Source organism: Lissotriton vulgaris, chromosome 8, assembly GCF_964263255.1.
Source record: "Lissotriton vulgaris chromosome 8, aLisVul1.2, whole genome shotgun sequence".
Taxonomy (NCBI): Eukaryota; Metazoa; Chordata; class Amphibia; order Caudata; family Salamandridae; genus Lissotriton; species Lissotriton vulgaris.
This window is the reverse complement of record NC_141696.1, coordinates 596,449,566-596,459,167: the sequence shown is the minus strand read 5'-3', so window position 1 is coordinate 596,459,167 and position 9,602 is coordinate 596,449,566.

Sequence of the window (9,602 nt, the reverse complement as noted above, 5' to 3'; positions counted from 1 at the left end):
CACCCCGGACCCTCCTGGTCCACTCCAGACGCCATCTTGACTCCACCGCGTGGGCTTGCCTTTGCCAAGGCTTGTTGCTCCAATCCTGGTTCCAGCATCGCCGACAGCAGACACCTTCGTGGGACAGCTCATACCTCCAGCCTGGTCACCGACAACGCCTCCTGGTCCGAGGGACAGCAGAGTCCAGCGTTGCCCACTCACCTGGTCGAGGTGACTTCATCCGGTGCCATCCTGGTGCCCACACAATCACTGGCTAGTGATTAAGAACTGAGTCCCCTCCGCTTTCAGGCCGTCTCCATCACCGATCCAGGCTTGGATCACACCGAAACTCTTCACTGGTCGCCTGCCAGCAACTTCTTCTTTCAGGCTCCATAGACTACAACGAGGATTCCCGACTTCTTTTGAACCCTATGCAGCCGCGGCCCCTGGGCTAGGTAACCTGAGCATTTCGGTGCTCCAACGTAGGTTCACTATCCAAGTGTCCCGATCCTTTTTCGTTTTTAGTCTACCTAGTCGGATTCGTCCGGAAACAGTGACTTTAGAAATACTAGCCTCCATAGACTTTGTCCCGCATCCCGCGTGAGAGTGCACACTCTGCACCCGATCTCCCTAGGCTTCCTGCTCCTAACCTTAGGGTTCAGTAGTGTAGTCCTAGCGATCCTGAAGCCTCTGGATCTTGTTACTTACCTGCTAGTATATCGCATTCCACTTCTAGAGTATATGGTTTTTCGTGCCCCTTTGGTATTTGTGTAAATTGTGCAACTTGAAGTATTTTCTTAAGAGTTTTGTATTGTGCTTAGCTCCCTGACTCATAAAGAGTTCAGGGTAGACTTGTTATAAATAAATATCCTTTATTTTTATAACAACTTGTGTGGTGTCCTTTCACTTGGTGTTCAAGGGGTATATGTGATGGTAAAACAGCTGGCTTAACACACCCTCTAGAGTTTAGCCTAAAGACTGCTTTTGTCCACGCTACTAGGATAGCTGGTCTATAAGGTTGACTTACAACCAATCATCAATAAGGGTCGTTTGGTATGATACACAGTGATCACTAGAATAGTGAGCACTGTATATCAGGCCAACTTCTCACATTATACCTATATCTAAACCTATATCTGGACACATATAAACCTGTGAGTCACTCCTATGGAAGGCCTTATCAATCCTGGAGGCAGAGTGCGTGGTTTAATGTGAGATGGTGCTCGAGCATGAGCTGAGCCTGTCTGCAGCTGTCGGGAACAACTCCCTAAACTGTTCCGGGATAATGCCATACCATATTCTATTAAGTGCATTATAATCCATCGCGGTTATATGTTAACTTTGGTTTGGCTTTATCAAAACATGTCGTGTAAGGTGTCATACGATTTGGAATACTATCCCCTCGACAGTCCTGTCGACAGGGATAGCATTCCACCCCTCTAAAGGGAGAAGACATGTTACTTTGCTAAAACGCGGTTGATTTTAAAAGAGCCTCAGCATCACAAAATGGACGCTTCTGCCACAGACACAAGTCTGACCTCCTGCTGCTGACCGAAACTCAGCCGAGGAGGCCTGGACAAAGGCTTTCCTGTCGCGGGAAGGTGTCACACCACCCCAGACAGGAGATAGTGGATGTAGCAGGGAGGTTTGAAAGAAACCAGACAGTGCCTGGGGTGCACAAGGCTTCCCCTTGCATAATCCGGTCAAACCGGTTCTGGGGCTCACCAGCCCCAGTCCCAGCGCGACCCTGGACAAAGGGAAAGGGGTGTAACCACCCCCTTCCTGGGTCCCACCCATAGGAGGGGACCTAGCAGGTAATCCAGCCCCCTGGAATGGTATAAGAATGGGAGCAGTGCCAACGCACTCAGATTATCCTGACTGAAACTTATGAAACAAAACTCTGGACCCTTCGACATCCTACTCGACGTAGAAGACTGAAGAATCTCCCTTGTGGTCAAGGAGTGACCACCCTGTGCAAACAGGCACCATCCAGCACCTCAATGTTTGCTTTGTTGCCGTTCCTGCCGGAACTCGAGTGACAGAGTTCGACAAGACCAAGCGTGCCTGCCTTCTAACAGCCCGATCCACAGTCCCTGCAGAGCTGAGACCTGTGGAGGCGACCTGAAGCGTGGGGCCCGCCATCTTGGAAAGACCACGAGACGCTGACCGTGCAGCCCACGGGTGACCCTCGAAGCTGTGCATTGAGTTTTGAGAAGCCCCAGCCCTGAGCCTCTCTTACATTGAAGCTCACCCCTCCACACTCACCGAGTGCTGCGTGGGGCCCTTCTGCATCTTTTGGCTCAATGCATTGGCCCAGTCACTTGCCCGTTAGCTTGTGGCCCCTGTGCCGACAAACCTTGAAATCTAACTTGTGAATCTGGTTGCTCCGGACTTGCACTCGCTCCTCTGAAAAGGAGCACCCGCTCTGACCCTCCTGGTCCGAGTATTAAGCCATCTTTGAGTCCTGCGTGGGTTGCGCTTGCCAAGGGTTGTTCACTCCAATCCGGAAGCCGACACTGCCGACAGCGAGAGCCTTTATGGGACAGTTTGTGATCCACTCCTGGACATCCTCGGTGCCCTAGAGTCCACGTGGTAGTGGAGAGAAGCATCCTGACAGCGACCTGAAAGCGCCCAACATTGCCTGGTTCCTTCCTGGTTCCACCCTGGTCACTGCTGAGTGACCCAGACTCTGTCCCCTCTGCTTTCAGATCATCTTTAACTTCGATCCACCCTTGGATCCCACCGGACACTTCTCGTCTCGACGCCTGCAGCATCTTCAGCTCCAAGCACCATCAACCAGCGTGACAAAACCCGACACTACTTCGCACCTGTGCACCTGCTTCCTGTGGGTGAGGTAACTCAGCAACACCGGTGTTCCTACACTGGTACACACCTCTAGTGTATGTGTCTAAAGTGTCATCCTGCTAGGTTAAGCGGAAGTCTCCTTAAACTGTAACTTTATAACTTTTACGCACCATTGACATTGCATTGGTGCATGTGTGTGCCTTCAGCACTGCACCCGATTCCCGCGGGCTTTTCCCGACTTCAGCATTGCTAGTCCCGACTGCTCCCAGCGATTCCCTAGGCCCTAGGCCTAACCACTGTTTGATTGCTATCTCTTATACCACTTTCTTAATATATGGTTTGAGTGGCCACCCGCCCTCATCCATAATTGTGCAACTTTGTATGTTTAACTGTGCTTTTGTTTAAACGCTTGTGCTTCTAGACTCATAAAGAGTATAGAGGATTATTCTAGTAATAAATACATATATTTTTATAATATATAACTTGTGTGGTGTCCTTTCATTTGATATTACAGGATTGTGATTGGTAAAACAGCTTGCTTAACACGACCTCTTGAGTTAAGCCTTTAAGTCTGCTTAGTCCATGCTACCATTAGGATAGCTTGTCTATAAGGTTGACTTACAACCAGACACCATAAGGGTTGTTTGGACTGATACAAGGTGCCCCCAGAATTGGAGACATCATATATCAGGCCAACTTCTCACATTGGTGTGCAGTGGTGCGGATTTGAGCTTGCTGTTGTTTTACCATTGCAATCTTTTTATCAAATTGAAAGATCACATCAAGTACCTTAGGTACATATAAACAAAAGCTTAGCATATTTAAGTTCTACTCAATCAATCAATCAGGAGTTTGTTAAAGTGCGACTACTCACCCATAAGGGTCTCAAGGCGCTAGGTGTGGGGGGGAGGGGGGTGCATGTTCCATTCCATCAAGGAGGGGGTCTGTCAAAGAGCCAGGTTTTGAGGTTTCTTGCGAAGATGGGGAGCGATGTTGTCTGTCTGAGGTGGAGCGGAAGGGCGTTCCATGCTTTGGCCGCGAGGAAGGAGAAGGAACGGCCTCCCGATCTGGTCTTTCTGGTGCGAGGGACCACGGCGTAGGAAAGCTGGGCTGATCGTAGGGTCCTTTGGGGTGCGTGGAATTTGAGTCGGCTGTTCAGGTATGCTGGTCCGGTGCCGTGGAGGGCCTTATGTGCGTGAGTGAGATCTTAAAGGTGATTCTCGCCTCGACGGGGAGCCAGTGGAGTGTGGGCAGGTGCTGGGAGATGTGGCAGTGTTTTGGCAGGTTGAGGACCAGTCTTGCGGCGGCGTTCTGGATGTTCTGTAGCTAGCGGATGAGGTTTTTGTTTATTCCGGCGTAGAGTGCGTTGCCGTAGTTGAGTCTGCTGGTGACCAGGGCGTGAGTGACTGTCTTTCGGTGTTCAAGGGGGATCCATTTGAAGGTCTTACGAAGGAGGCAGAGGGTGTGGAAGCAGGAAGATGAGACAGAGTTGATCTGGCGGTCCATTTTGAGCTCGGAGTCCAGGATGATTCCCAGGTTGCGTGCGTGGTCTGTGGGGGTTGGCGGGTTTCCGAGGGCGGTGGGCCACCAGGTGTCGCTCCAGGCGTCGGGGTTTGGGCCCATGATGAGTACTTCTGTTTTGTTGGTGTTTAGTTGTAGGCAGCTGTTTTTCATCCATTTGGCGACGGCTTCCATGCCTTCTCGAAAGTTGGGTCTGGCGGTGTTGGGCTCGTTGGATAGGGAGAGTATGAGCTGGGTGTCGTCTGCGTATGACACGATGTTGAGTCCGTAGATTCTGACGATGGGGGCAAGTGGAGCCATGTAGACGTTGAAGAGCGTCGGGCTGAGGGAGGAGCCCTGGGGGACTCTGCAGGTGGTAGGTGTGGGGTCCGAGAGGAAAGGGGGGAGTCTACCCACTGCGTCCTGCCAGAGAGGAAGGAACAGATCCAGTCGAGGGCCTTGTCCTGGATTCCTGCATCGTAGAGTCTGCGTATTAGGGTGCGGTGGGAGACTGTGTCGAACGCAGCTGAAAGGTCGAGGAGGATTAGGGCTACTGTTTCTCCTTTGCCCAGTAAGGTGCGGATGTCGTCTGTTGCGGCGAGGAGGGCGGTTTCCGTACTGTGTTTTTTTCTGAAGCCGGATTGGGAGGAGTCGAGGATGTTGTGTTCTTCAATGAATGTGGGGAGTTGGCTGTTGATGGCTTTCTCGATGACTTTCGCTGGGAACGGGAGCAGGGAGATGGGTCTGTAGTTTTTGAGGTCGGTGGGGTCCGCTGAGGGTTTCTTCAGGAGGGGGTTGACCTTGGTGTGTTTCCAGTCGTCGGGGAACAAGGCGGTCGCCAGGGAGCGGTTGATGGTGTGGCAGAGCATGGGTGCGATGGTGTTGGCGGCTCAGTTGAAGATGTGGTGGGGGCAGGGGTCCGTGGGGGCCCCTGAGTGGATTGACTTCATTGTCTTCAGTGTGTCTTCGGTGGTGAGGGCTGTCCAGTCATCAATCGCTGATTTCCGGGTGTCGGGGGTGGTTGGTGAGGGTTCAGTGTGTTGGTTGTCTTCGTCGAAGTTGTCGTAGATGCTCTTGATTTTGTGGTGGAAAAAGATGCTGAGTTTGTTGCAGAGGTCTTGTGAGGGAGGGATGTTGGTAGACTCGCTGGTGGGTTGGGCGAACTCCTTGATGATGCTGAAGAGTTCCTTGCTGTTGTGTGCGTGGGTGGAGATTCTGTCTTCAATCGCTTTTTTCCTTGTTTCTCTGATGAGTTGATGGTGGGCATTGGTGGCGGCTCTGAAGTTGTTGTGGGCTTCTGTGGATTTGGTGTTTCTCCAGGTCTTTTCGAGGCGGCGGCATGTGCGCCTGGACTCTCGAAGTTCGGTGGTAAACCATCTGGCTTTCTTGGCACGGGTATTGTTGTTTTTCTTGAGGGGGGCTATGGTGTTGGTGCTGTCCGATATCCATCTAAGCAGGGTTCGGGCTGCGGTGTTGGGGTCGTCGTTTTCCGCGATGGTTGGGGTGGAGTTGTTGAGTGAGGAGGTGAGCTGGTCATCTGTGATTTTGGTCCAGTTTCTTTGTGGAAGCAGGTGCTGGTGTCTGTGGATGGTGGATGTTCTGAAGGTGAAGTGGACGCAATGATGGTCGGTCCATGGGAGTTCGTTGTTCGTAGTTAGTTAGTAGTTGTAGATCAAAGGGCCTAGCACACCCTGCCTACAACTCACTAGCAAGGTACAGTAGGAAAACACTTAGTGTAGGTAAGTGCACCACTTGCACCTCACTAGCAGTCATGTCTGGCACAGAGGGAGCTCCTGGCTCTCAGCCTGTGACAGTTGACCTTACCAAGGCAACTTCCAGCTATGAAAAACTTAGCCATAAAGACTTGAGTGCCTTATGCATTGCAAGAGGGCTAAAAAGGGGTCACAACCCCACCATTCCTTCCCTGATAGCCATCCTGGAAAAGGATGACTTAGATAAGGCGAGTGCAGTTCCCTTAGATACAGGAGATGGAGTGAACCCCCCTGAGAATGAGGACACCCCAGAGGTGGACGAAGAGGAGGAAGAAGAGGAGGAAGAAGCTGACTCAGAAGAGGATGAGTCAGGTCAGAATCAGAGGGGTAACCAGGTACTAGTTGGCAGGCTTAACCAGACCAACTTGGACCTACATGGGAATGGAGAGGGCCAGCACGTCCCCAGATCCTATAACATCATTCCCTTAGGTAATAGAAGAGTGAGATCACCTTCCAGGGACTCTCACATTTCTAGTGCCTCAAGGGAATCTCAAAGGGGAATGACTTCCCCCCAGAGAAAAGAGCATAGGGCCAGGATGAGGGCTGTCCAACTCCAGATAGAGAGGGAAGAAATAGCTCTGGCTCAAGCTAAACTTGCTTTGGCAAGAGAACAAAAGTTGTGTGGATTAGATTCCACTGGTGGCAGCAATATTCCTAAAGAGAAAGAAGGTCCTATGATACTAGAAACCTGAAAAAGATTGTTTCCCCCTACAAGGAAGGGGATGACATCCACAAATGGATGACTGCTCTGGAGAGAGCCTGCATGGTACAGCAGGTTCCCCAAGAACAGTGGGCAGCTATCTTATGGTACTCCTTTTCTGAGAAAGGGAGAGATAAGCTCCTCACAGTTAGACCTGAGGATGCTAAAAATTACAATGTCCTGAAAAGTGCTCTGATAGATGGGTTTGGCCTAACCACTGAACAATACAGGTTAAAGTTCAGAGATACCCAGAAGACACAGACACAGGACTGGACTGATTTTGTAGACTGTGCTACTAAGGCTCTAGAAGGTTGGCTACATGGCAGCAAAGTACATGACTTTACAGGATTGTATAATTTGATTATGAGGGAGCAGATCCTAAGTAATTGTCAGAACCAGCTTTTACACCAGCACCTGGTGGACTCCGATTTGACCTCTCCCCAATAATTGGTAAAGAGGGCAGATAAATGGGTCAGAACCAGGATTAGGCCTAAGAATCGGGCAATGACCAGAAGAAGGAGTCTACCAAACCTCAAGATAAGGGTGGGGATAAATCTAAAGTGAAGACTTCCCCAGGGCCCCAAAACTCCAAGGATGGGGGTGGGTCCCAAGACACTCCATCTACCCAGAAAAAGCCATACTGCCATGTCTGTAAACAGACTGGCCATTGGAAATCAGACAGCTGTTGTCCAAAGAATGGCAATAAAGAAAATATTCCTCCAAAAACAGCTCCAACACCTCCTGTCACTATTAGCAGTGGTCCCCCAGGTGGTGGGAGCGCTCCCAAGAATTTGGGTGGGTTTACTTTTGGAGCCCAGGTGGACTCTGGCCTATCCAGGTCCCCTACCACAGATACTCTTGTCTATGAGAATGGCATGGGGTTTGCCAATTTCACTGCTTGCCCAAACACTTTGAGCAAGTACAGACAGGAGCCCCTCATCAATGGTTTGAAAGTTGAGGCCTTTAGAGACACAGGGGCTAGCATCACCATGGTGGCTGAATGTCTAGTCCCCTCAAGGCAACTTTTACCTGGTGCCACATACCAGGTGACAAACATTGATGGCATAGAAACAAATCATCCCATGGCAGTGGTAAGTCTCAGCTGGGGAGGTGTCATTGGCCCAAAGAGAGTGGCAGTGTCACCAAACTTGCCTGTAGACTGCCTACTTGGTAATGATTTAGAAATCTCAGCCTGGGCTGAGGTTGAACAGGAAATCCGTTCTAAAATGGCAAATGTCACTGGAAAGGTTAGTGGGGCTGTGATGGCTACAGCCCCAATCCAAGATGTCCTTCCTGAAAAGGTAGGTAGGGCTGAGCAACTCTCAGCCCCATATTTAGCTAACTCCCTTCCTGCACAGAATAGCAGAGCTGTTATGATAACAGCCCATACCCAAACTGAGTCTCCTCCTAAAAAGGTAGGTGGGGCTGTGATGGCCACAGCCCAAACTCAAACTGATACGTGTGTTGTGAAGCCTGAAATGATGGATCACTCCACACAAACTGAGAGCATTGAGGAGGAAGAGAAATCTCCCTCCCACCGGACATTAGGACAGGATAAGCCTCCTCATGGAACTGATCTTACCCCTGATGAAGGAACTGTCCCAGAGGTTGTTAGGCCTGGCCTGACAGAGCCCCTGATGGCAGTGGACCCTTCTCGGTTGGACCCAGTCTGGAGCAGGTAACCTGCCCCTCTCTACCTTGCCTTAGTCAGCCCAGGGCTGCAGAGGACAAGAAGGACAGTGAGCCCCAAAGGGCCCACTGTCAAATAAAGCACCCCCATCAGCAGATTAGGGGCACCGAAGCTAGCAGCCCTAGCCAGGTGAAACCTTTAAAAACTCCTGTGGGATCCCCCTTAATAGTAGTCAGCGACCTCCCACAGATGGATTCTGTTGGGCACAGCCAAACCTGGGACCCAAAGGGCCCAAACCTGAACTGTCCCTCCAGTAGGCCAAAACAAAGGACCCAGCCTCCAGCTTTAGGTAGCCAGAGGTTGACCCTGAGAGCACAGTGCAACTCAGTTGAAGAAAGAAAGGCACACATGGTGGAAGATAATTGGAGGAAGCTGAGCCCTAAATTAGTGGAGCCTCACTTCAATACTCCATATCAACACCAGCCTTTTACTTTGCAAAAACACACCCAAGGTAGTGATTCCCTATGGTGGAGACCCTCTAATACCCCAAGGGTGAGGGACTGCTTAGTGGACCATGAGACAGGGGGTACCCATGCTAGTGCCGGTACTTCCTTATATGGCCACTCAGGCAATATAGGCTTACCAGGACAAGGATAGCCTTATCTCCTTTCGTTTGGGGGGGGGGGGGGGGGGTTGTGTAGGAAGGTGGATACCTGACTATGGTTACCCCAGATTTTTTGCCTTGTGTTTAGCTGGTTTTCGACTTAGTTGGCCTGGTTCCCTGCTAATCAGGGCCCCAGGCTATCTGCTCTCTCCTTAAAATGGATTCCATGTACCCTAGGTGCATAACTAAATTGGCTTGGGTCACCTTATCAGCCCCTGTACAGAGCACTATAGGTGCCCAGGGCATAGGTAAATGTAAATGTAAATGTGTGTGTCTTGTAAAGCGCACTGCTACCCGGAGGTGTCCTGGCGCTATAGACCGCTGGGGAACCCGTCCTGGCTTTCCCTGTGAGATGTTCCCTCCTGGGTATCTCCAAGGTGAAACCAGGCATCCCCGGCGTTTGTGGGGGGCCGTTGTGGAGATGAGGCAAGCTAATGCCCAGAGTTGCCGAGTGTGATCCCTAGTTAGAGTAGGCACCGAGGTGAGAATTATCAAGTCCGCTGACCCTGGTTCTCGACCCTGCCGCGTCGGGAATTGAACCCTGGTCCCGGG